General features: G+C 45.6%; 1 protein-coding gene across 1 annotated transcript in view; it reads right to left on the bottom strand.

The window, feature by feature from the left end:
- LOC103249496 (teneurin-4-like) overlaps positions 1-27,993 on the bottom strand; it is a 369,176-nt gene that overhangs the window by 38,647 nt on the left and 302,536 nt on the right. The window contains exon 4 of the mRNA XM_008048127.2: positions 27,543-27,639. The gene's annotated coding sequence lies outside the window, so the exon portion shown is untranslated. The remainder of the gene's footprint in view (positions 1-27,542; positions 27,640-27,993) is intronic.

Here is a 27,993-nt window from a genome sequence, read left to right as displayed (position 1 = left end):
CTTAACCTCCCCCCACCTTGGTCCCCTTAGGTGTAAAATGGGCAAAACCATAGTAGCTACATCATAGGGCTCTGCCAAGGATTCAAGGAGTTAGTATGCATGGAGTCTAGTACAGAGGAAGCTGCCTGTAAGCATAGCAGTTATCAATATTAGTATAATATAGTTTCCATTTTCTGAGGGGAAAGAATCAACAGAAGAGATAGACATCGATTGCAATTGTACATTGGAAAGCTGAGTTAGACACTTGGAAGAACTTCCTGACAAGGTTGTACAATGCTCATCACTGAATTTTGGGGATTCCCCAGGAGCTACTTCTTGGCCAACTATGGGCTGATACAAGCTTTTCAGCAACACTGAAGCTCCTACACTCCTCAGCGCCCCTTCTAAAAATACAACCGTGTGCTCTGGGTCCTTGAGAAACCAGAGGCAAGCCAGATGAAGGACTGGAATATAATGAAAAACAACTCACAGCCTTGTCCCTGCTCCCAAAGCTCCTGATACACAGGGAACCTGTGAGTACATGCCTCTGTGAGGATTCAAGGAACACACATGTGGAGCCCCTGGGATGGTGCCCGTACACGGTAAGCACCACGGCCATTGCTATCTCTTGTGTCTGTCCATCTGTCCATCTGCCGATCCTCAAGTGAGGGTTCTAAAGCAGCCCTGTCCAAAGAGGGACCTCTGTTACAACACACCCATTCTGCGTCTGCCCTGTCCATGTGGCTGCCTAGTCATAAGTGGCTGTTCAGCCCTTAAAATGTGACAAATGTGACCGAGCAACTGAGTTTTTCATTTAATTTAACTCATTTCAGGTGTTCTTATGGATTTTTGAAAGGTGACTTTTACTCAGTGTAACTAAATTCTAATTAATTTAAATGGCTGCCTGTACCTGGTGGCTACTGTGTTAGACAGCATCGTCCTAAAGCCCAAGTGTAGCCATGCTACCTCTTGGCTTCGAGTCTTTCCAAGTGGCCCAGCACCATCTCCAGATGAGGGTGTGCTCTGCGTTCACCCAGTCCTGCAGCCAGATGGAACCGCTTACTGTTCCCCACCCCACTGACTGCAACTCTATCCCCTGCTTCCAGTGCTCTTTCTGCCTTGCCTGCCAGGTAACCTCTTCAGGAAGCTTTCCCGGGTACTCCCCTCCCATCCAGGCAGAGTTAGGGGGCGTCCCCTTTGCCTTTTCGGCCTCCAGGATATCTCCCCACCCTGGCATTGACCCAGCAGGGCTGGACTTGACTGAGTACTGGCCTGTTACCCTTTCTGGTTGCTCCCTGGGGCCCAACCAGGGCCATGTTCTAAGCATTTCTGGGGCTGGTGCTCATAGACACCTAGAAGACCCCAGCTCATTCTTCTGGGCCCACAACGCCTCACTTAGGAGGAATCACTGACTTCTAACAAGGCCCTTCCACCTCCCAAGGCTGGTCCTTTTAGCATCACATACATACATCCCTGCGTGCCATCAGCCCTAAGATGTGAGCCAGTAACTGTGAGCCGTACCATCGATTCAGTAATCGCCTTTTTGAGAAAAGAAAACAAACAAAGCACTTCTTTAATGTACACATTGATTGTGCGACACTTTCTGCTTGCAGAAATGTTAAAATGTAAAGGAAAAAATTGGCTGAAATCAAGGAAAGGGAGGCAAACCATGAGCTGGCCTCCCAGAGGATGTCCCATCCAGAGACTCCTTCCACAGTGGGCACACAAGGGGCACCTTTCTTAGCTCCTCACATGCTGTCTTGTGCCAACTGCCATCTGATTGGGCCTCCAGAACAGAAGGATGCGGATGGGTCCTATGGCTCTTTGAATGGATCAAATGGATATTCGAATGAAATAAGCTTTTCTATTATAGAAATAATATATCATTATTGCACATAATTCTCTTTCATCTCAGGGCCTTTTTGTGAGTTGTTCCTTCTTCCTTGAATACTCCTATTCCGGATTGCATCTGGATGTCTCTTTGGTATTTCTCTCGAGTAAATGTCCTCTACAGAGTCGCCTTTCCTTGCCATCCCAGATAAAGTTGGTCTCACCTCTCCCCTGTTCTGCCAGTTTCTTTCAAATTAACCACCTCATTTTCCTCCCAGCACTTATCAATGTTTAGAATTAATTGTCTAATTATTTATTTTCTGTCTCTTCCCGGCAAGATGGTAAACTGCTCAAAAGCAAGGATTTTGTCTAGTAGGTATTCAAGAAGTTTTTGTGAATAATTGAACATACAGAAAAATAAAGAAAGCTATACAGACTCCTTGTGTTCCCACTGCTCAGAGAGAATTGCAATTAACATTTGAATGCTTAGTTATCTTTCCAGACATTTCCTGTATGTGTGCTCATATAATCACTTTAAAAAAAAAAAATTGAAGATGTGGCCTTTCTATTTTACTTTTGTGTTCTAATCTGCTCCCCATCCCATTTACTATATCATGAGTATCTTTCTCATCCATATCACAGTTAGCCATCACTGTTTTTAAAGGAGGCACATGGCTAGGTGCAGTGGCTCAGGTCTATAATCCCACCACTTTGGGAGAATTGCTTGAGGTTGGGAGTTTGAGATCAGCCTGGGCAACACAATAAGACTCTGTCTCTACCATAAAAAAATAGCTGGGTGTGGTGGTGTGTGCCTGTAGTCCCAGTTATTCTGGAGGCTGAGATGGGAGGATTGCTTGAGCCCAGAAGTCTGAGGCTGCAGTGAACTGTGATCATGCCACTGCACTCTAGCCTGGGAGACAGGATGAGACCCTGACTCAAAAAAAGGAGGTATGCTGTTTCCCTGTATGGAGTAACCCTAATTGATTTAGCCAGTCCCTGCAGGTGGATACTTGGGTTGTTCATGTCCTCACATTACAATAAGCGTTGCTGCCAGTGAATATCTTGGTACAGATGCCTTTGCATGAAGGTCTCCTTATTTCCATTGAGATGTTGTCACGGGTCAAAGGGTATGTACTTATTGCTGGGCTTTGGATAAGCAGTGGATGGAGCCAGTTGTCAGGTGAGGGATCCTACTATGCACAGAGGACTTGGCAAGGTTCCGAGAGGGCTGGGGAAAAGATAAGAAACGGGCCCATCTCTATCCTTTGGTAAATACTGTCAGCACCTTCTCAGCCTCACCTGAATAGCTGACTGGAGCTAGAGGCTGAGCCATTACAGGCTTTAGTTGTAGATGTTTTTTAAAAAGGAACGCTCTTGAAAGGTCTTACGATATAGAGATACACACATGAACATGCCAATAAGGTGCGATTTATGCTTATATTCTACAATTACACCTGACTGAACCCGCCACTTAATATAGCACAGATGTGAGCCCCCAGTGAACCCCAATTTTAGTTCAAAAGGGAGAAATCATCATTTTCACTCTCTCAATATGCTTAATAGCTAATGTAAAATCAATGAATATAATTTGGCTTCATTTGGAACTCCCATTTCTGTTATGACTTCCTTGCTGTTATGGTTGAACTGGAATTTACACAACAACGTCACGTCACCAAAAACAAATCCAGTCTGACATTGGGCAAAACCCTCCAGTTTGGAAACCCAGGAGCAAAGGATGTGTGGAAGCACTGACTTCACCATCTTCTAGGGTTCATGCTAGCAAAATCCAATTCTCCTTGCCCTTCCTAGCTCTGCTCTCAACTGCCTTCACTGAGGTCAGATATCAGAGTGGTGCTGATCCTTCATATGTAAACAGCACATCATAGGAACATAATATATGTTCCATCCTTTGTTCCTTCTGATCCTTGCAACAGCCTTGGAAGGTTACCCAGAAGTGTTATTGGGTTCATTTTACAGATGCACCAGCTGAGGCTCAGGCTAGGAAAGGGACTTGCATTAGGGTAGAGCTGGAGGGACCTGCCAAGTGAACCAGACTGGTCAGTGCCTCTCTCTTTTTCTGTTCCCCTGGCTGGTTTCAGTCCCATGGTTTGGACTGAAGGAGTCCCCACATGCCAATTTAGCGATTGTGCCAAACCAGATCAGCAAAAGGTTGGCTCTGTCTGAGCAGCAGTTTGTGAGAATGAGGCATCACATAACTGGGTGGTTGGGAGAAACACGTCGTGCTGGGCAGACTCTACTCACTATTGTGACTCATGATGCTGGGAGATGTTAATTATGTTCTAAAGACTTAGCAAAATACAAAGTTGGCAACTTTTATTTTGACATTTTTCTTTTCTTTGAGATCTTAAAATCTGAGAACCACTGATTCATATAACCACAAACAAGAAGTTATATTATTTTTAACACATTACCTAGATTCTAGTCACTATGCTGTTTCACACGTGCTCTCCACAAGCCTCAAGATAATTGTACGAAGTAGGAATTATTCTCTCCTTATTATAGACCAGGACACCAAGGCCCAGCAAGTTAAACCATTTGCCCCAAGTCACAGAGTGAGCAAGTGGCACAGGCAGGATTCTAACTCAGGCCCAGCTTCAAAGCACAGCTACTTGGAGAAGGGAGGGGAAACCCCCAGCACGAATGAGTAGTGATGCTTTTGTTTGTACGTTCACTCATTGCTTCATGAAACCTTTGCAAAAACCTTCCTGGGGAGGAAGCCTGGTCTCAGAAATAACAGGCTTAGGGACAGGCAGTCCCAGGCTAGAGTCCTGGCTGTGCCCCTCCCCGTGGAGTGCCCAGCCAGCCACCTGACTCCACAGAGCCTCAGCATCTCCAGCTGTCATGTGAGACTATGATATCTTCCTGATGGAGTTGCTGTGAGGACTACATAAGCATGCGAGGAGAGGGCCTAGCAGTGCCTGGCACATAGTAGGTGCTTGATGGATACCAGTCCTCCTGTCTGTCCCTGAAGTGAAGCCACTGGGCAGGTGCCCAACTCTCAAGGCTTAGGGTTGGATGTGCTTCTTGACCTCAGCTGGCTCAGTTCTCCCACTTTACAGATGAGGTAACTGAGGTTCGGAAAGGGATGGTAACTCGTCCAAGGCCACGGTGTAGGATAATAGCAGAGATGGGACCAGAACTCACATCCTGACCCCCTGCCTTCTGCTTTTGCTATGAGAGCCCGTTAGTGACTTTACTTCTTCACTGCAGTTACCACACAAGCTGTAACATAAGTAGATTGGAGACACATGGCGGCATTAATCTTTTGTTGGGTAGCTGAGAGAAAACCAATAACTTTTTGACCAAAGAGTAAATGTCTAGAATATACATTCTTATTTATCAAACAAGTACACAGCACTTACTCTGGACTGTTCTACAACCTTCAGGAACTTGACCTCACTTAATTGTCATTACAATTCTATAAGAAAGTCACTATTGCTATCATCCCCATTTTACAGATGAGGAAACTGAGGCATTAAGAAGTTAATTTGGCTGGGTGTGGTGGCTCAAGCCTGTAATCCTAGCACTTTGGGAGGCTGAGGTGAGGGGATTGCCTGAGCCCACAGGTTCGAAAACAGCCTGGGCAACTTGGCGAGACCTCAATATCTACAATAAATCAAAAAATTAGCCAGGCGTGGTAGTGTATGCCTGTAGTTCTGACTACTTGAAAGACTGAGGTGGAAGGATCGCCTGAGCCCACCAGGTCGACGCTGGGGTGGCCATGAGTGTTACTGCACTCCAGCCTGGGCAACGGAGTTAGATTCCAAGTCAAAAAATAAAATAAAATAAAAAAAGGTAACTTGCTCAAGGTTATACTTATGGCAAATTGGCAGAACTGGGATTCAAACCCAGTCCATCTGGCTACAGAGTCCATATCACAATCACTATGCCATGCTGCTTCTTACGAGAAATAGTGAATTTCTTGCTGCTATGTATACAAGAGTGCACATTACTTCAGAATACTAATGATAATGATCATCATAATAACCACAATAGGAAAAAATACAGGCAATCCCTCTGTGGTTCTCTCTGGAGACTTAATAGTACTTACCCAAATGTTCAGAGGGGCCATTCACCTCCACTGTCCCTACTCCACCTCTGTCGCACCCTTCCCTCCATCTAGAATGCTTTTCCTCCCTTGTCTGACTTCTACTCTTATCCTTCAGGACTCAATTAGAATGTCACCAGCTTTGGGAAAGCCTTTCCAACAGTGTCTCAGTCACGGTGGGTGAATGTTCCCTGAGTCAGCAGGGTTTGACATTGCGTCCCGTGACGAGAATGATAAAAGAGGATAATGACTTCCCTCAAGGAACTCTCCCAGGAGTCTCAGATCACTCCGCTAATCAATGATGCCCAGGAGTGAGATCAGCCATTCCTTTACTGGCATGGATGTGTCTTTTTATTAGCACCAGCGCCCCAGACATTTATGGGATGCCTTCCTTGCACCTGGCATTTTCACACATTACTGCATTTCAGGAACATCCTAGGCTTTGGGGCAAGTCCTGCCACCCCTATTTGAGCAGGGAGGTCGCCAGGTTGGCAAAGTCAGGTAACTTGTCCAAGGCCTCACGGCCAGCTGAGTGGTAGCACTGAGATCTGAAACCCGGTTCCCAAACTCCTTTTCCAGGGAAAGCCCTACATATAACTGTCACGTTAAAATGGATTCTGGCAAGGATCAGCAATAGGAGCTTAATTCAAGAGGGAAAGGTTTGATGAGGAACAGGATGTTTACATAATCTCGAAGTCTCTCCCTACAAAATTCTTACTTATTACTAAAGGAAACATGGCAATAGGAGGAACTGGAAGCCATCTGTGATGCTTCACTGTGTGTCCATGGCTAAGCTCTGGCACCCAGCTATTGAATCTAATGCTCATCTTGGTGCTGCTGTGAAGGTATTTTATAGATGAGGTTAACATCTACAGTCAACTGACTTTCGGGAAAGGAGATTACCCTCTGTAATGTGGGGGACCTCATTCATGTTATCAACTGAAGGCCTTAAGAGCAAAAACAGAGGTTTCTCAGAGAGCTAGACGTTCTACTCAAGACTGCAGCATCAACTCCCAACTGGATTTCTAATCTGCTCGCCTGGCCTACAGATTTCAGGCTCGCCAGTCCCATGAGAACGTAAGTCAACTCCTTAAAACACAGATGTAGCCTGTAATCCCAGCATTTTGGGAGGCCGAGGTGAGGGGATTGCCTGAGCCTGCGGGTTCGAGAACAGCCTGGGCAACTTTATCAAACAAGTACACAGCACTTACTCTGGACTGTTCTACAGCCTTCAGGAACTTGACCTCATTTCTACAATAAATAAAAAAAAAATTAGCTTGGCATGGTAGTGCGCGCCTGTAGTTCTGGGTACCTGGAAGGCTGAGGCGGAAGGATCGCCTGAGCCCCCAGGTCGACGCTGGGGTGGTTGTGAGCGTGCCACTGCACTCTAGCCTGGGTGACAGAGTGAGACTTCAACACAAAACAAAACAAAAATCACAGATGTATATATTAAGGTATTGCATATCTACATGTACATATTTGTAATATTCTATTGGTTCTATTTTCCTGGGGAATACTGACTGATATCCTAACCAACTGAATAAGATTAGCAACACCAATGAGAAACAAGGGGTATCATGTGCTTCCAGGAGTTATATCCTGAGAAGGACACAATATTGTTTATACAGTATTTTAAAAAATGGAAAAAGGTATTAATTGAAAGATTAAAAAAAGCTATCCTCCTTCCTCAGTGACTCACAGGCGAGCAATGGCTCCAGCCACTGAACCTAGTGACCCAGATGAACCTGGCACATAAGCAGGTCACGTTTAGTGGATGTGTTCAGTTAAGAATCTCTTGGACTCTTGGCTCTGTTCCCTGTTTGCTCTCCCTTATCTCAGTCCCCTTCTCCTTCCCCACATGAACACATGTAGACTCACAAACACCTACAGTGTGAAATTTTCTCTCTGCCACCCAGCAGGACTAGGATAATTCCATCTCTCCAACTTTATGAGGCCGGCGTATGCAGTGAGTCACTTTGCCCACATCTGTGGATTCCTGTCAGAGCTGGTTATCTGCCTACGGAGGGATGTTAACATTTACGGCTGTGAGCAGGGACGTGTGACACTTCAAAGAAGTGAGGTGCCAGCTACCTTTCTGAGTTGCAGGTGGTTTTTATAGAAGCAGAATATTGCCACTTATTATTTATTTCACTTCTTATTTTTAAAATGTGATTAATATAGCTCGCCAATAAATTTGGCCAAGTACAAGCATTTATGAAGCACCCTTGGCGGGCTTGGTGTGACAAGGCCTAATTGCTGTGAGGGCAGAGGCAGCCGTGTGAGGCGAGCTTCCTCTAGCTTGAAAAGGAATCAGCCTCTTTTGGGGGGCGCTTTTGAGGCTGTGGTTCTCCTTGTAAGGTGCCCAGAGGATGGGCCAAGCAGGCCTTCCAACAAGCAGGCGGGGGGAGCAGAAGACTGACTGAACTGAGAGGTTGGTTCTGCAGGCACCATGCGGTGGAGAGGGGCTTTGGAGCCAGGCTGGCCAGCAGAGGTTCAAATCCTGGCCCAGTCAAGCAAGCTGGGCAAGTTGGTCAAACCCCTCAACACTTGTTTCTCCACATGTGAAATGTGAATGAAGGGTGCCAAAGATGGGCTGAGAGGATTTGATAAGTACATGCTTGGAAAGTTCCTAAGCCAGTACCTTCCAAGCCATAGGCACAAAGATATCCTTAGCTTAGAGTTCATAAAGAAGGTGGGTGATGGCACAGGAACAGTTTGGTTTGAATCCTAGCTCTGCTACTCACTAGCTGTGTGGTTCTGGGCAATTCTGAACCCCTCTGTGCCTCCAGTTCACTGAGCTGTGTAACAGGGGCTACTCACAGGTTTGTGGGAGCGTTAAATGAGAAAGTCTAAACCTGGCATTGTGGCCATGGCCTGGTACCTGGAGTCTGTGGCCCAGGAGGTGCTGGGGGAATGTGTGCTGGTGAAAGGAAGATGGATCGCGGGGTTTTTCTCAGCAGCTGCCTCTTCTTCCTGCCAACATTTTGACAGGTGATGGCGCTGGCCTAGGAGACGGAAGAACAGTCTCTTTGGGGTTTCTGGATCCACAAGTTGAAGCAGAGACCACAGACCCAACCAGGTCCATGGGGAGGTGCATTTCAGGTGAGTTCTAAAGCTCAGGGCAAAAACGAGGTCAGCCTGCCGTACAGTCTCCCAGATGGGATGTGTCTGCTTTTGGAAAAGGTGACACTGGAATCTGGGACAGGTTACCTGAGCAATAGGCCTGCTGTCAGTAAAGCAGTAGACCCTGCTCCCCCTGGCGATGAGTCTGCGTGCCATTTTCCTGGACCCTGTGATGAAGGACTTTCCTTGTCAGGGTTGACTCACTCACCGAAAAGGCACTAGCTCCACTCAGCAACAATCATTCTTGGAGACTCTTATTGGACCAGAGCCTGAGTTGGGCTCAGGAGACAGGGACAGATGAGGCCATGGGCCTGCCCTTGAGAGCCCACACTTGAGTGGGAGAGGCTGCCAGAGGCACCGGTACAACACGGTGCCGTGCACGGAGCAGACGCCATCTGCACCAGGAACATGGGTTGTATAGACAGTAGGGTGTGTGTGTGTGTGTGTGTGTGTGTGTGTGTGTGTGTGTTGGGGCTGAGAGGGTCAAGGAAGGTCTCAGAGAGGAGATGTGGGGGTATCCTGACTTGAAGGAACTTGTTAGATGGAAAACAGTGTGGGAAAAGCACTCCAGGCAGAGGGATCAACACAAAGATATGGAGGTATAAAAAAATAACATCTGTGTGAGGAAGGCTAAGCTCACAGGAGGAGGGTGAGGTAGGAGCAGAGAGAGGTGGGGTGGATAATAGAACCTGATTCAGTCCTCAGGTGGGGTGTGGACAAGGTGGTCTTTTCTGCCCAGCCACAAACAGATTCCACCATCTTTGAATACTTAAAGGGTCCACACACATGCTCACACACAGGTGTACCTGTATTTGCCCATTTGCATATGCTAGTGTATAAATGATATGAACAGTCAAATTCTAGAATGTAGGCTATTAAGCTCTGAGATATAAGGATTCTTAGAAATTCAGATCGAGCTCAGTGTGGTGGAGCATATGGTATGGTTGGGGGCACAGAGACAGTGCAAACTGAGAAAAAAGAGGAAAAAAAAAAAAAAGACCTGGTTTTAGAACCTGCTCTAGGGCTGCGGCATATTGTTGGGCAGGTTGTTCACTGCTCAAGAACATATGGCTGAGGAGGGTGATTCGGGACTGTGTTCATGGGAAGCACAGTGTGGGGAGTTGGGGTGAGAGGTCCAAGGTGGGAGGTGGTGGGGAGGCGGTTGGTGGGGGACACCATTGGTAGGTTCAGGCTGGGTCAGGCTGTGGTGAGGTGGAGTCTTCTTTTTGATAGACGCAGTGGCTCAAATGACTTCCCAAGTCCCTTCTAGCACTAATTTCACATACCCATTCACCAAAGTAAGTTGACTTGGTTTCCTCACTGGTCAAGGGGGATCATCCCTAGCGGATCATCTTCCAGTTTAGCCAGGCTAAACTCACTGCTGCTCTGCTTTCCTTCTCCAGGTGACCCACCAGGATCTCCATTTTTCAAGGCAGAGCCCCACCTCCTCCAGGAAGCCTTCCAACCATTCCCTTCCCACCTCCTACTTCCAGTGGTCCTCCCAGCACCAGCCAGTCATTCCTGATTTAGACTAGGTAGAGAAGGTCATTCTCACTTTCATGGAGCACCAACTTGTCCTGGGAGGAAGAGGTACCAAGAGGGAATTCTTACTCCCTCACTGGTCTCAGCAATTTTCAGGTCTCTATTCAAAGTGAAGGACCCTCTCCGAGGGGAGCGAGGTCAAGAAGGTTGTGAAGCCGACTGTGCCGGTGAAGAAACACACTTAACAGCTGCACAAAAGCAACGATGAAAATCTACTCTCGTTTTATTGTCTCTTTGTCTCTTCCAGTGAGAAAGCAGCCAGCCCTGGGGGTCAAGTTAGCTGGGGGTCAGGGATAGAGTTGGACTTCATTCAGGACAAGGAGGAGGAGGAGAAGGAGGAGAGGAAGAGGAAAAAGCAGGAGGGCTGACTTGGAGCGAATCCAAGACCCAGGGAAGAAAACATGAAGAGAATTCATACCCTTCATATCCTGATGCTCTGAACTTCTTCGTGGGATTCTGAGGCACTCCCCTGACTGTTGGACTGGAGTGTGTGTGTGTGTATATGAGTGTGTGTGTGTGTGTGTGTGTGTGTGTGTGTGTGTGTGTGTGTGTGTGTGTAAGAGACAGAGAGGGAAGGGTGCTTCAGATTTCACAAAATCCATTTTAATCACCCTCTGCAATCCACAACACTCTGTAATTACAAGTCTCTTATGCTCAAGGACAAAAAAACTCACCGAGAAAGCAACATTAAGCTTGCAAGCGGAAACATGAAAATTCATGAAACACACAATTAAGGATCCAGTGACGATGTTAACTCTCCCCTTTGCCAGCCCAGGCAATGGGGATTTCCAACAAAATGGGCAATTCGAAACCCTGAGTATCTGCCATGGACTTCAGGAACCCTGGCTCTGCCATGCCTGCCCTCCCTGTGGATTTCCATGTGCTATGGCCAAGCGCAGTCCTGGGGCTCAGCACTCAGTGTCTGAGCCCTAGGGCAGGTGTGAAGGACAGGCCTGGCCTTAGACGGGGGGAGCCCAAGACTTATGTTTGAGAAATGACTTCCAATGCTTGCTGTCACCTGCAGAATGCCTGAAAGACACAGACAGACTTTGAGGGGGTTTTTTTCCCCATGAGTCAAGGGAATTCAAGAAGGATGGGTGTTGTGGTCACTCTCCCATCAAGGTGGCTTTAGCTCCCAAACTGACCCTCCTCCCTCCCACTTCCAACACCTTAGTCCAGGGCCTCCTTCATTCTCTGCTCTAGGGCCCTTACTCTGCTTCCATCTCAACCCCTCACTGCCAACCCTGTGCCCCCAATCCACTCTGTAAGTTCCCTTCCAGAACAATCTCCCTACACATGCATTTGAAAAACTCTCCTGCTCCTCTTCCAACATCCCATGAATAAAGCAGGACAGGAAGCTGTAGCGGAAGTAAGGCCTTATCTATGTTACATAGGAAAAAAAACTCAGATAGAAAGAAATCAACCAAATGTTCATTGTCTGCTTTTGGATATAGGGTCTGCAGGACAAGAGGTAGGAGGAGGAGACTAACAGGGCTTTATACCTTTCTGTGCTTGTGCAAATTTTCCACACTGAGTATAACTTACGGTCAGGAAACAATGAAATAAACCTTAAATGTCACCTCTGTTCAAAATCCTCCCGTAGTTCTTTATTTTCTACATGACAAAATATAAATCTGAAGTCTGGTATTTAGAGCCTTCTCAGATCTGTTCCTTATCAGCAGGTCTGCCTTCCTGGGCTTGTGACCTGTGCAGTCACACGGGTCCACACTCAGAAGCAACCATGCTTGGTTGAATGCTCTGCTATGACCACCTTGAAGTTCTTAACTTGTGAACAGGAGCCCCACGGTTTAATTTTGCACTTTACCCCACCATTTATGTAACTGAGCCTATTCATCAGAGTGTCTTCATCAAGAGAAATGACCATTCAATTATTCAGAACAAAACAATGCAGATGGCCTTGGAACTGCTGTGTTCAGGTAAGGATCTCCAAGGCTGTGGCCAGGATAGTTAGGAAACCATACCATGTGGGCAAAGTTAGAGAGAATCAGGGATATTTGACCGGAAATGTGAAGCAGAAGGGATACTTAGCAAATATTTATCAAGCAGCTTCAGCACTTTTCTAGGCTCTAGGAATATAGCTGTGAACAAAGCAGACCACATCTATCTCTGCTCTACTGAGCTTACGTGGTGGTTGGAAGACAGATAATGAATAAGCAGTTATTCATGTTGGGTAGTGCTATGAAGTAAAATAAAGCAGAATAAGGGAGATAGTGAAGGCTGTAGTGTGTGGGGGGTACACTATTTGATTTAGGACCTGAAAAGAAGTGAATAAGCACTTGGATAACAAAAACATGGAAGATGTCAATGTCTACACAGACAATTACAATACACTATGGGATATGCCATGGCAGAGACTTGGTGGGATCATAAATAAGAAGAAAACTGCCTAGCCCAGGGGAAGGGTAGAGGAGGGGAATCTTTTCCCCAACTCTCGAATCAGCAGAATCCACATCCTGTTGGCAATGCCTTAGAAATTTTCCTTCCATTCCACTACCATGAACCAGCTCAGGTTTACATTTGCCCTGAACCATTGCAATAAATTTGATCTGTTCTCTTTTTCTCATGCTAAACCCTACCCTCTCCTGACTGGCATATGTACTCTTGGGTCTTCACCTTAAATCTTATTCTCTAATCCTGACTTCTTTCTTGAACTCCAGACCTGAATATCCAACTGCCTTTACTCCTGAGGATTCTGAGCTCCTGAAAGAGAATAAAGCTTTCTAACTTTCCATGCTGGCCTCAAATGCTATCCCAATTATTTTGGCATTCCAAGGTGTTACTGAAGACACCAGAACCCCGAGAACAAGGTAAGAAAATTGAAGCACAGATGGGTAAAGAGGGCTCCCCAAGGCCTTTAGTAGCAAAGCAGGGTTTTGCCCCTTCTGTCATACTGTCCAGTCACCTCACCTATAACCCACAGGCCAAGCTACCTGCCTGCTACACTCTGCTATGTAATTTCCAAGGCCTGCTCTGACTCTAAGATTCTAGGTTTCTCTACTCTGATAAGACCCTAGATGGACATACAGAAGAGGCGGAATCTAAGGAAATTTTCTCTATCCTGGGGTCAACCCAATAACTTGGCTTTTCCAGAAACCCAAATTCTCAGCACTCCGGTGCTCATAGGACCTGAAGACACTTGGAAAGTTCACATGAAATGAAGCACAAGGCAGATGTCAATATATTAACTGACCCTGAGAAACAAAACTGCCCACAGTAGTCTGACCAGAGGCTACTACATAGAAAGCCAAATTATCTTCAGAAGGTTGTTGGGTGGGCATGGTGAATTACAAATGGCATTCCTCACAAATTCTGTGACACTCTGAAATAGGGCTTAACATTCATTATGCATAAATCCCCAGTTATTATGCCCATTTCATAGTTAGAGAAACTGAGACTTGAAAGGGCTAAGTAGTTTGCCCAAGCTCACACAGTTGGTAAGTGGTAGAACTAGCATTCAAATTCAGGACATTGGCACCAAAGCCTGCTTGTTGAACTACAGACAGATACCAAATAGATGCTGTTGCCATAGAGAAAAAAAGTGATAAGCTTTTGTCTAAGATGAGTTGATGTTTAACATAATACCCATGACAGTGCTGTGAATTAGTATTGCTGTCATGCAGATGAGAAGGATTATTGCTGAAAATTCTCTCCCCCAATGAATCTTTATAATCAGGGTTTTATGTTAAATGTACGAGGTGAGAGTTAATTTTTAAAGGACTCCTCCTGTAAAGCAAGTAAATGATTTTGTTTCTGAAGATGAATAATCAACCCTAATTTACTCATGACATAGTAAATCTGCTGGAGTCAGAAACATCTTATTTGGGGCCAGGTAGCCTTCAGATTCCTGTTCTGGATCAAGGTCGACCATGTAGCCTTGGACGCATGAGTCACTTGGCCTCAGTCTTCCTTATCTGCCAAATGATACTCTCCACCTCATGAGACTTTTTAAGGAAAAATGGAGGAAATGTGTATAATGTGCACAGCATGGAGCCTGCATATGGTAAGCGCAACTTTCATTTCTAATTTCTCAGGGTAATCCAATTTGCTCTCCAGTTCAGCTATTCAAGGTGCCTAGGTCTTTCTTACTACCACCCACTATCACCATCATCATCATTATTATTATCATTTTTTATCCAGCTGTCCAATATGGCTATGCACCTTGCTATGATGATGATGACGTTTGATAATGCAGCTGTTTCATCGTCTGTTCAAGTCAACTCATGCAGTTGTAATAAAACTCTAACCCTGATATTGACTTTGGGGGTAACCACCACCCCCTTGGACTCTGACCACCCTGTGCCCTTGTGATTTTCCTCTTTATCACCTCTCTTAGTCTCAGAGCCAGACACATACTGGACATTCTTGTGAGGGAAATCAGCATTTCTTTGTACCCGAGGAGCAAGCATCTTTCCTGGTAGGACTGAATAGACAGGTGACTATTTCAAGGTGGATTGGAGCCTGTCAAACAATCCAAGTCTCTAGAAGAGACCGTGGACATGACTTGGCCTTACCTAATAGCATCTGGGATTGGAAGGGCCAATGGTGGCTGGGCTCTGAATGCCTGCTGGGTGAGGTGAGGCAAAACATGACCTTGGCTTAATCAAGGCTCCATTTCCCTTAAGGGTTTTGGGAAGACGCTCTATCAAATTCTCACGGCCTCAAATGATGTACAAGTCAACTTGCAAGAGTAGCTCTTGGTACATTCTCCCCGGAGAGTGGCAGCTACTGTCCTCAGCCACCTGCAGGCCAGAAACTGCTTGAGAGGGTGTGGTGAGGTCAGCCTAGCCTAGCTTTGCCTTGTCTTAGTTTTGGGATTTAGCTTTTCTAAACCTGTTTCTTCATCCCTGAAATGAGAATACCTGCCTCTCAAGGGCAAATGAGGGTTAAATTGGATAACTCATAATTCACCAACAACACACATTTTGTTCCTTTCCCCTTCCCTTCTATCTGTTCAGAGAACAGACATAAGAATCCTCCAGGCAAGAAAATGGCCATGAAAAGCCTTGGTAGATGATGGAAGGAAAAGAAACACACTGGGGACATGTACTGTGTATCAGGCACTGTGTTAGGCCCTTTACAGATGTTATTTTATACCATTTTTGCAGTGATTCTGGATAGAAGATATTACCCAATCCCTCTTTTAAAAAATGAAGGTAAAATGCACATAACTTAAAATTTGCCGTCTTACCCATTTTCAAATTCATAGTTCAATGATAATAAGTACATTCACATTGTTAAGCTACCATCACCACGATTCCTCTACAAAACTCTTTTCATCTTGCAATACTGAAACTCTGTACCCATTAGACAATAAAGCCCTATTTCTTCCCCACCAGCCCTGGCAATCACCATTCTACTTTCTGTCTCTTGGAATCTGACTTCTCTAGGTACTTCTTATAAGTGGAATCATCCAGTATTTGTCTTTTTGTGATTGGATTGTTTCACTTACATAATGTTCTTAAGGTTCATCCATGTTGTAGCATGTGTCAGAATTCACTTCCTTTCTTAAGGTTGAATCATATTTCATTGTATGTATATGCTATGTTTTATTTATCTGTTCACCTGTTGACAAATACTTGGGTTGCTTTCACCTTTTCCAGCTGTTTCAACTAATGCTGCCATGCCCATGAACGGACGCATCTTTGAGACCTACTTTCAGTTCCTTTGGGCATATACTCAGAAGAGGAATTGCTAGATCCTATGGTATTTTCATTTTCAAGTTTTTGAGAAATTGTTATGCTGTTTTTCATAGTAACTATACCATTTACCTAATCCCTTTTTAGAGATGATAAAATTGAGTTTCCAAGGCTAAGCAACAGGCATGAGACCATACACAGGAAGTGGCAGTCAGATACAAATCTGGGCCCTGTGTCCTCACTGAGCAGCAGTTTCCAAAGCCAGGGTTCAGCCAGGGACATTAGAATCACCAGCACACTTGATAAGCATATCCTAGGCATCCCTATCTAGAGAAATAGAATCACTAGGGATGAGGCCCAGGAGTCTGTATTTCTAAAACAACAAAAAACAATAAGCAAACCAGCCAACCAATTCCTGGGTATTTTGGTGCATATTCAGGTTTGATAACCACTATTTATTATTGTGATAATCATCATCATTGCTGTCCCCGTTGTTATCTAAATTGTTGTCATAACCGTTCCATACCCAGATCAGCTCACTGATTTGTAAGCGTCTGGAAACAGTGGGAGTGCAGGGGTTACCAAGGAAGTCTCAACATGGCTTTGCTCTCCAGCAACTGCTGGCTTTCAAAGGGCGCCACATTTAGTATTCTAATCAACAAGGCATCGGCCTGGCGCCTGCCCGGACCTTTCTTAGATCCCTGACTAACACTTATTAAGCAGTTCAAGTCAATGTGTTCCTAAGGAAGTGTGTGCAGAGGCAGACCGTTGGCATTTTAATCTCATTAGTGATTTGAAACCCCGAGAGGAAGTAGCTACCGCAGCCTCTTGTCCCATGGGGTGAGATTCTTCACACCCTGAGGCTGGCTGCCCATCCATCTGCCATCTCCCACCCATCCTTTCCAGATCTATATCTGCTCCTGGGCCTGGAGGAAAAGGCTCTGGAAACCAGAGCTTGATGACTTCCAGGGCAGTGGCTGCAAATAACTGGCTAGTCAGCTCAGGTAACCAGGCTGCCTGTAGCCCAGAGCAGACACTGAATTATCTGCCTCAGCCTGACATGTTGAGTTGGCACCAGGCCATAGGCACTGCTCCCTGAATCCAACTGCCTGGGCCCCCTCCCCCATCAGCACCCTTGATGGAAGCCAGACGAGGCTTTGGGGCCTTGGGAAAGAAGCATCCAGAGGCAATCTTCCCAGCACAAAGCCTCATTGTTGGACGAGGAAGGCATGGGAGAAGCAGAGGGAGAGCTTATCTATTGTCAACGCAGGACAGCTGAAAGGGCTCCAGTGAAAAATGACCTTATAAATGAACAGATGGAGGAATATGCAAAATATGTAACTATGACCATCCACTTTTCTAGGATAGAAATAACTGGGGCTTTCTCTGCACATGCTCACAAACACACACACGGTAACACCCGCACACACTTATTCTGCTCAAACTATATCAAAAGGCAAATATAAAACAGATTCATCTATCCATCCACTTATCTACCATCTGTTCATCCATCTATCCACCCATCCATCTTTCCATCCTTCCATCCTTCCACTTGTTTTGTTCATTCAAACATTAGCTTAGTGCTACCTACCATGGACATGAACTAGGCTGAAAGAAGCAACAATAATCTAAATCAGAGGTCTCTAACAGGGAGGATTTGGGCACCAGTATGTTGCCTCACCAAGCACTGCCTATAACTGAGCCAATGTCTTGCATAGCATATGAAGGATCTATTGTGATGAACACACATGGAGTTAAAACATTACTGAGGCCAGGCTCGGTGGCTCAGCCTGTAATCTCAGCACTTTGAGAGGCTGAGGCAAGTGGATTGCCTGAGCCCATGGGTTCAAGACAGCCCGGGCAACTTGGTGAGACCTCATCTCCATAATAAATTAAAAATTAGCTGGGCATGGTATCGCGTCTGTAGTTCTGGCTACTTGGAAGGCTGAGGCAGAAGGATAGCCAGAGCCCAGCAGGTTGACATTGGGGTGGCCGTGAGCATGCCACTGCACTCCAGCCTGGGTGACAGAATAGACTCCAACTCAAAAAAAAAAAATTACTGAATTCATAGCAGCTTTCTGTCATTATATATTTTATCTAATAAAAGTGGAAAGCATAAATACTAATCACTGAGAGACTTTAGACATACTCTAGGCAAACAAAAGTGCAGAATCACAAAGTATGATTTCATGAATGGAGATGATCAAACCATAAACACCAAATATAATAGCCAATTAAATAATTATGTGTGGGGCATTACTCTAATCACTTTACTTATTAATCCCCACGATGAATCTATGAGATAGACATGACTATCATCTGATTTTGCAGATGATAAGACCAAGGCAAGCTTATATAACTTGGCCAAGTCTCACATTAGTAATGGCAGAGCTGGGATTTAAACTCAGGAAGTGCAGCTCCAGAGTCAGTGCTTTTAACTCTCCTTGGAATGGTGGGCATGATCATGTTGTCCAAAATGCTCTCAGATGGGGAGACGGACTGAGAGGGCCATGTGACAAGCCCAAAGCCACATGGTGAGCTCTTCAGGAAGCTAGGGCCAGAACTTAGCTTTCCTGTCTTACATTCTCATTACATTGCTGTTTAACTAAGCCAGACTTCTCCCCAAAGTGAGAGTCAAAATAACCTGGGCTTGGGGACAAAGGAAAGGCAAGAGAGACCATCAAGCTCAAGGTAAAACAAATACTGCCTTCTTGTACACTCTGGAACACAGTTCTCTCATCTGGGGAGCTTGTTTTTTTCTAGGATTTCCTTGGGAGAAATTCCTGACACATGGGAAGGAAGACCCAGGCTGTGCTGAAGGGACCTGGGGCTTCCAGCCAAGCCGCTTTATTTTGGGCATAAAGGAGCATTCGGCAGAGCAGCCCAGCTCTTCCCTGGCCGACACAGACTTCATTTCTCTCTAATTAGCATCTCACAGTTGCACAGCCAGGAAACCCTAGGAATGAGGGCCCTACTCCTCTGAGCAAGTGGTGCCTAATTAAATCCCAGTGATCTGTCTCTGGCCACTGCAACCATGCCAAACTGCAAGGTTGGCTCAGGAACCCACTGTTTGCTGGAGGACAGGTTTTTAAGAGGATGCAGGTGGCATTGTAAAGTGGAGTTTGGAGTCTAAAAATCCTGGATAGGAATTCTGGACCCACTGGACACTGGCTGTATGACCATGGACACATTTATTTCCTAACTATTCTAGGACCAGTTTCTGCATCTACAATATGAGGACAATACCTTTCTTGTTTATGAGTGAACATATTTATGCAAAGCACTTGGCACACATTTGCTCTGAAAAATAAGACTGTATGAATAGATCAGTGTTGTCCAAAATTTTTATCATAGAAGAATTACTTTTTATTTTTTATTTTTTGAGTTGGAGTCTCACTCTGTCGCCCAGACTGGAGTGCAGTGGCCGCTCCCGGTCACCGCAGCCTCGACTTGCTGGGCTCCGGCGATCCTTCCACCTCAGCCTTCCCAGTAGCCGGAATTACAGGCACGCGCTACCATGCCCGGCTGATTTTTTGATTTATTGTAGAGATGAGGTCTCGCTGCCCAGGCGGGTCTCGAACCCGCGGGTTCAGGCAATCCACTCACCTCAGCCTCCCAAAGGTGCAGGATTATAGGCTGAGCCACCGAGCCCGGCTACTTTTTATTTTTCATTAAAAAAACTTCTTAAATAAAATTCCAACGTCTAAGAGAGATACAGGTTGCTGCTGGGTTGGTAAGGGGTTGGTGGGGGTGGCCCAGGGTTCTGCCTATTTTGTTTCTTTTCTTTCCATAGTGAGCCTTGAGGTTCCTCTAGGGCAGGGGTCCCCCACCCCTGGGCCATGGACTGATGCCAGTCCATGGCTTGTTAGGAGGTGAGCCACACAGCAGGAGGTGAGCAGCAGGTGAGTGAGCGAGCAAAGCTTCATTTGCTGCTCCCCATTGTTTGCATCACCGCCTGACCTCCTCCTTCCGTCAGATCAGCAGAGGCATTAGATTCTCAAAGAAGTGCAAACCCTATTGTGAATTGCACATGCGAGTATCTAGATTGCACGCTCCTTATAAGAATCTAATGCCTGATGATCTGAGGTGGAGAGGAGGTAGTGATGCTAGTTCTGGGAGTGACAGCAAATACAGATTAACATTAGCAGTGAAGTTTGACTGCACATTCCTCCTGCCTCTGTCTGTGGAAAAATTGTCTTCCACGAAACCAGTCCCTGATGCCAAAAAGGTTAGGGACTGCTGCTCTAGGGAACACAGTTTGACCAAGTGATTGCTAGTCCCCTTTCAATTGTAATTAAGAAGAAGAATGAGGGAAGGAGGGAGGAACGAAGGAAGGAAAAAAGGGAGGAGAAAGAAAAAGCGTACTCTTATCTGTCATTACTGGGAGGAGATTTATATTTGCTGAGCACCATTACTAAAATGAAAATGACGCTTATAGTCCAGCAGAGAAGTCAGAGCTGAACAGCTAATTTAAAGTTTTTGAAGGTGATTTTAAAAAGGGGGCTTTATGGGAACACAAACCAGGGAATTTGATTTAGTGTAACAATTAGGGAGCTGGGGCTTGGAAGATGAGAGACGGCCCTGGGACTAGATGAGGGATGAGAGAACAGAGAAGGGACTCAGTTTGTGACAGATAGCATCTCTAGGCCTTGGTGGCTGATTAGATATGGGGTCCCAACTGCCAAGAATGATACCCAGGTTTCTGGCCTTGTAAACCATGATCAGATCCAATGAGTCCAGACGCACCCCTGTCCATAGCTCTCACAATCATCCATCCTTCCCTCCAGGGAGACAAAGGCAGGAGAGACGGATTTCCACCCCATGAAAGGCTCTAAGGTCGGAAGAACACAACAGCCTAAAAAAACATCGGTAGGTAGAAGCTCTTCTGGAAAGTACAGTAACCGCTTGCAGCAAATTAATAATAGATGTGCTGGGTTCCCTGAGAAATATTTACCCAGCTGGCATGGTGGAGCACTACTAACTGGGAAAGGAACCTGAGCCTTACCTCAAACAGCCCCGACTACTGAAAATGGTGCCAGTGTGGGGGGACGTGTATAGAGCACTTCGCTCAGGAATATGAGAGTTCTCAGTCTGCTGGGAAACGGGAAAGTAGCTCAGACAAAGGCCCCAGGGGTGACTCCTGGAAGACCACAGACGAGGAAGGGCTCATATATCTTATGCTTACACAGCACTTACCATGTGCCAGGCCCATTCTAGGGGCTGGGTTGATGTTAACACATACCATTCTGGGCCCAATTCTTGAGTGAGGCACTCTTTTTAGGTCCATTTTACAGATGAAAGTATTGGGAGACAGAAAGGTAAAGACAACTCATCCAAGAAACTGGCTATAAAGTGACAGGACTGGGATTTGAATCCAGGTGAGTCAGTTTTCAGGGTTTACTTTTTCTTTTGTTGCCCTTATTGCCTTTTCCCAAACAGTTGAGAGCGGGGCCAAGTCAGAGGAAGGGGGCCCTGGATTAAACTGCCAAGAATACACTTGTCCATCTACATGCAATCTCTCTATTTCCAGCCTCTGCAGAGGACTCTGGGCTCCTCTTACCAGACAAACATAGTAGCAACTTCTTCATTTATTCACTGAGCACTCACAGGGGACCAGACACCATGCCAGGCTCAGACTGGGCCTTGTACAATGTGTATAAAATATCCCTCCTCCAGGAGGCTGTGTTTTCTCCGAAGCAGCCTTCTGGCCCTTCTCTAGGCTGAAGTTTCCCAATTAAAGAACAGAGGAATTTGAACAGACATGCAAAAAGCGTTCTGGGGCAAGTAAGTTTCAGAAACATTAAGTTAGCACCCTCACTGCAGATCTTCTCAGAGCCTTTAGTGTGTTAGTGGCATTGAGATCTTCCAGGAGGGATTCAGTGTACAGTGCTTCTTGGATCACTCAACACGGAAGCCCTCATCCTTATTTATTTAACGTTTTGTAGGACTGATGTATCACAGAACACAGTTCGAGACCTTTTGTCCTAGAATAATAAGTACCATGTCAAATTCATGTTGGGCTTTGTCTGTCCATTGCCAGGACTCTTCAGTCTGGGGACTCTGTCACCCACTCATCTCTCCAGCTCCCGTCTTCAACCAGGCCTCCACCAGAACACGTCTCTGGAAGTTTTCTTCAAAAATGACACAAGCAAGTGGTAGAACCAAATTCGCGGTGTGCACCAACCTTCACAGCCTCTGCCTACATTTCTTATTCTGTCTCCAAGGTGACAAGCAGTTCTTGCCTCTATGACTCCCAGGCCATGGATCTCTATTCATCCTGGACACTCTGTGTCAGGGCACAGGGCCCTTCGCCATCGGCTGCTGCCCATGCCTTAGTATCATGGCTTCTTTCAGATGAGGTTCCTGCCTCCTGGCAAGCCTCCGCAACTTCCCTGTGTTCCCTCTCTTTAAGCCTTACCTGAAGCCTCTTGAGGTTTGGCACCTTCTCTGACCACCCCCACCCCTGACTCCTTATCCCCAAGGGTGGGCTAGAGGTCTCTCCTTTGGCGGCCTGGGCTGTTCCATCTTAAGCCTCACCTGTTTATCTGTGTGGGTGGGAATGTGTCCTGAGTTCAGATGTCCCATGTATTTTGTGCTGTGGGTAAAAGAGTCAGCAAGTCACTGATGACATTTACCCTTCTATTTAAGGTGCTTCCAGGACCTATGTGAGGGTCAGATTGAGTCTTTAAAAATCCACACATTCTCCTCTTCAGAGCAGCTCTGCCTGATAGGAACAGGCCCGCATCTAGCTCTTCTAATACTCTCGGAACCTGAGAGCCCCCTGACCCCACAGAAAAGGTTTGCTGAATGGACCCACAACGCTGAAACAAAACAAAAGCACCAAGCCAGAACTGAAGCCTACCCTGTCAGATCTTGTTCTCCCAGTGTATTTTCTTCACAGTTTTCCAACTTCTATAACCATCAAACAGCTTTGGCATGACAGTCGTTTTCCACAAACGAAAACAGAATTGAGTGCAGTGGTGTTTCCGGCGCTCTGAGGGAAGCAGATTTAGACAGAAGAGGCAGGAAGGAGGAGGGAGGGGACCTGGGGAGCTGGAGCCAAGCCCCTGCAGAGGTGGCTGGGCCTCCAACTCTACTGTCCGTGGGTGGAAAAACAACAGCTCCCTTTGGACCAAAACCACAAGGCTGCCTCCCAGAGATGAAGGTGCCAGACTGAGCTTACTAATCTGAATGCGCCATTCCACCCAGGCAGTGAAAACGGGCTCAGTGTAGAATCAGTAGCAGGAGACCTAGAGATTTCTTCTTAGCTCTGTCTTCCTCCCAGCTCTGTACCCAATTCCCCTGTTCTCTGGGGCTCCAATTCCTCACCTGAAAACAGGAAGGTCAGACTAAATAAGCAGCTCTCGTTTTCTGACTGGGACTTACGGTATGAAATGCCTCTGACACCTCAGCTCAGTACCCATGCATATTGAGAGGGACATGTCACCGAAGTGTCACTTAATGATGCTTACCTTTACCACCTGCTATGTTTTCTTCTCTGTTGTGTTCATTTTAGAGACTTCTATTGAAATATGACATAAGTACAATAGAGGCTGCATATCATGAATGAACAGCTTGGTGAATTTCCACAAATTGAAAATATTCCATAACCTGCCCTTAGGTGGAAAGGCAGAAGACTGGTACCAGGAGAGCTTCTCTGCCTTCCCTCTACTTGCCTACTCTGCCCCAAGGGCAACCACCACCCAGACTTCTGACAACATGCGAGAGAGGACCCCAAAAGACCAGAATTATGTTTTGAAGGGCAGACCCCTTGTAGTATAGGTTTTCCCTGCTAGGTAAGTGTTCGCGGAGCCCATCGGCATCAGTGCACCAGCTAGGATTGTTGTGAGAGGCTGCATTCGGCTTCAGTGAATTTTTGTGTTTTGGAGATTCTTTCAGCGTTTTTGCCCATTTCATGATGGGTGATTGACAAGCATACCTGCCCGCACTGTGCTGAGTGTTCAGCAGTTTTTGTCCAAAAAATCAGCATGATCCCCACACCCTACCCGCCCTATTCACTTGGTCTCGCCACAAGCACCTTTTTGTTTGTTTCCCTGGATGAAAAAAGTCCTCACAGGAAAACGTTTTGCTGATGTGGAAGAGGTGAAACAAAAAAAGGCAGAAGCACCGAAAGGCATCAAAAGTAACAAGTTCAAAAACTGTTTTGAGCAGTACAAAAATCATCCCGATACATACACTGCATCAAACAGAGAGTACTTTGAGGTGACTGAAGTTTAAACATGTAAGAAGAAATATACAATTCTATAGAAATAAATTCTGCTTTTGGGGGGATCCTTCCTGTCGATTCGTTTTTGTCTAGTTTTGTGCTTTACTAAGTGCAGTCATAAAGTTTCTTTGTGCTTGCTTCTTTCTTTCAACTTCATGTTTCTGCAGGTCACCAATATTGCCATGTGTAATATTCCACTGTGTGAATATACTACACTGTGTTTATTCATTTCATAAGTGGATGGATGTGTGTTTTGGTGGATATATGTGTGTGTTTGTCAGGGGTAGATACCAAGGAGTGAAAGTGCTAACTGTGTATGTTCAGCTTAAGCTGATGCTCCAGACAGCTTTCCAAAGTCATCAAACCAATTACACTTCAACCAGCAGTGTGTGAGAGTTCCAGGTGCTTCACATTATTGCCAACATGACACTATGTGTAATCTTTTTCATTTCAGCCATTCTGAGATATTTCATTGTGGCTCTAATTTGAGATTCCCTGAAGAGTAATAATGTTTTCATATGTTTTTTGGCCATGTGAATATCCTCTTTTGAGTCTTTTGTTCATTTTTCTATTAGGTTGTCTGTCTTCTTCTCTGGACCTGGCCTTTCAGTAAGGTGAGACACTGTGCTTGCCCACATAGGCTCTCCAGCCGTGGAGGCCCTCTCCAGCCTGGGCCCTCCAGGGAATGCTCTTATGGAACTAAAAATACCTCCCTTTCATCCAGCAAGTTAAGACTATGTTCTCGAAACTCTGATGAAAGCCATTAACCAGGGCGAAGGGCTTTCCCATATCCTGAGCACCTTAGTGTGAAGGGCTCATTCTATAAAGTATCCTCCCAAATGCCCAGAGTAACCCTTTCCATGGACTTTAAGCTCCAGCACAGCAAGGACTGTGTGGCTCTTGTCAAAGAATATGACCGAGGTCACACAGCAAATCAGTTACAGAGCTAGGTTGACTGGCTCCATAACCTGTGTTTTCATTCCTATGCTATACTCCTTAAAGCCAGTCACTGGGTAAAGAGTGGTGACCATATCCAAAGGGCCAAAGATTCATACACACTCAAACATGCACACACACAAATACACAGGTGTGTTCACGCACACACATACACACCGCTTCACTCAGAAATCTGTGGGCTGGACTGTATGGGTTCATTATAACTCAGCTTATCTGAGTTTTATTCTTTCTCTTGATTTCCAAAGCACTGAAATAGTTCAATATCCATGAATAATACACAAGCACATATATATGCAGGACACTTCACAGTTTACAAATCTCTTGCATGCTCACTCTCTCCACCAGCCTTTTGAACATATATAAATAAGTGATGGTCTGCAAGGTCTCCAAGGCTTGGGCCTAAGGACCCTTGTCTTAGGGGCACTGATCCTCACTATCCAGGGCTGGGCTTTGGCAGCAGCTGGAGGTTGGCAGAATTCATGCCGCTTCTCAGACATACTCTAAAAGTTTTCCTTTTCACTGTCTATTTCCACAGCAGCCCATCCATCCTTGTCCGACTCTGAGAAGCAGAGTTTTAATGAACTTTCTGGGGTTGGGCTTATATTTGCAGCTGAGTTTGTAGAATGTGGACACTTCTCCCCTCTCTAGAGTAAGTATGCCCACAGCTTGTCTTTTCTCTTCCCTTTAAGTCTCCAGCACCTTCTGTCTTCTCTGTCCAAAGGTAAGCAGTTCTATCACTACTTATAATAATCCTAGAGAATGCCATGTATGGAATTTCTTCCAGGTATAATGCACTAGGTGCTTTACATACATGATCCTAGCACATCCTCACACAAATCCTTTGTAACATATATTAACATCCTTGGCTGAGTACGGTGGCTCATGCCTATAATCCCACCACTTTGGGAGGCCAAGGTGAGAGGATTGCCTGAGCCCAGGAGTTTGAGACCACCCTGGACAACACAGGGAGAGACCTCATCTCTACCAAAAAAAAAAAAATAGCTGGGTGTGGTGGTACACATCTGAAGTCCCAGCTACTTGGGAGGCTGAAGCAAGAGGATTGCTTGAGCCCAGGAAGTCAATGAGGCTGTGGTGAGCTGTGATTATATCATTGCACTCCAGTCTGGGCGACAGATCCTGACTCAAAAAGAAGAAGAAAAAAGTCCTTATTTCACACTTGAGAAAACAGGTGCTCAGAGATGAGAAGTGACAGTCTATAATCACGCAGCCAACAAGGAGTAAGTGGGATTGGGCCCAGACCCCACTGTCCCCAATCCTAGCCCGTTCCAATGCCTGAGACAGTGAGAAGCAGAACTTCTCTCCTTTGAGTCAGCAAAACCATTCACAGGGAGGTGGGAGGCATCTTAGGAGCTATCTCATCCTACATTCCTTGTTTTCTCCAAGCTCAGAATGATGACTTTTCTGAACACACAGCAAGACTAGAACCAGGACTGGAACCCAGGTCTCTCTTTGGATTTATCCTCCTCTGATTCCCATCTGTCTATTGGGGTAAAGAACTCTGGCGGTGCTCTGTCTGTATTCCAGGTTTGTGTCTCTTTTTAAGGAGATGTGTACTGGATTGATAACAAGGGGACTAGCACTGGAGATGCTCTCGAAACCAAATTATGAGAAGTTATTGGAGGGGCAAAGAATAAGAAAAGACCTCGAGGAGGGGCATGCTCGTCATGGTTAATCCTTTACAGGACCATCAAGTAGAGAAGAAAGAGGTTTAGCAAGATGTGAGGAGGGGTGGATTTCAAATCCAGATTTCAGGGGAGAATTCTATAAAAATCCTACATATGGAGAGATACCAACTTCCCCAGCAGACCCAGGAGGTTTCTCAGGGCAGACCAGTGATCTACAGAAATGCTGCCACGGCTACCTAGCATCAAGGAGGGGATGGTCCATGCCTTGAAAACCCTCATCTTTAAGATTCCACAAGACTTTGAAACGTATGAAAACCTAACAAGGAAGGCAAGCAGTAATCCTGTCCTTCTTGCTCATTGTTCTTAGGTGAAAAAGAAAACCTTTATTATACAATAAATGAAGATAAAGTCTACCTATTAAAGCATATTTAAGAGGTAGAGAAGAAAAGCACCCATAACATTAACTTAAATCATGAATACTCTCTGAAGTGAAAAAAAAAAAACCAACTCACTTTTCTTTAAATCTTCTTAAAAGGGTCTAAGAATAGTCCTTCAAATAATCCTTGAAGTATGCAATTTTAATTTGGACACATGGTAATTTCAGTCTACCTGTTGAAAGAGACAAGAGAGATATCAGTCAATTTTGATGAGGCTTCTGTTCTGACAGGCGACAGAGAAGATTCTGGCAGCTTGGGGGAGTGCGGCTGAGGTGTGGGGTGGGCATTAGTAGCAGAGGCATTAGCATTGGCCCCAGGCTGAATGAAGGCTAGTTTCTGAATGCTCAGGGGAAAGAGGATGCTAAGGTAGTTACTAGCACAGTGCCTGGCACATAGCAAATGCTCAATAAAAGTTAGTGAATGAACAAGGAAAAGAATGAATGAGTGAATAAGTGAGACTTATCATCAACTTTCCATGCAGGAAGTTACCCTGCAGGCTCATTTCTTCAACTCTCAGGGAGAGAGA

This window comes from Carlito syrichta, unplaced genomic scaffold, assembly GCF_000164805.1.
Source record: "Carlito syrichta isolate Samal-C Ts95f unplaced genomic scaffold, Tarsius_syrichta-2.0.1 Scaffold120549, whole genome shotgun sequence".
NCBI classification, from domain to species: Eukaryota; Metazoa; Chordata; class Mammalia; order Primates; family Tarsiidae; genus Carlito; species Carlito syrichta.
Note: the sequence above shows the minus strand (reverse complement) of the source record. Positions and strands in the feature narration are given on the sequence as shown.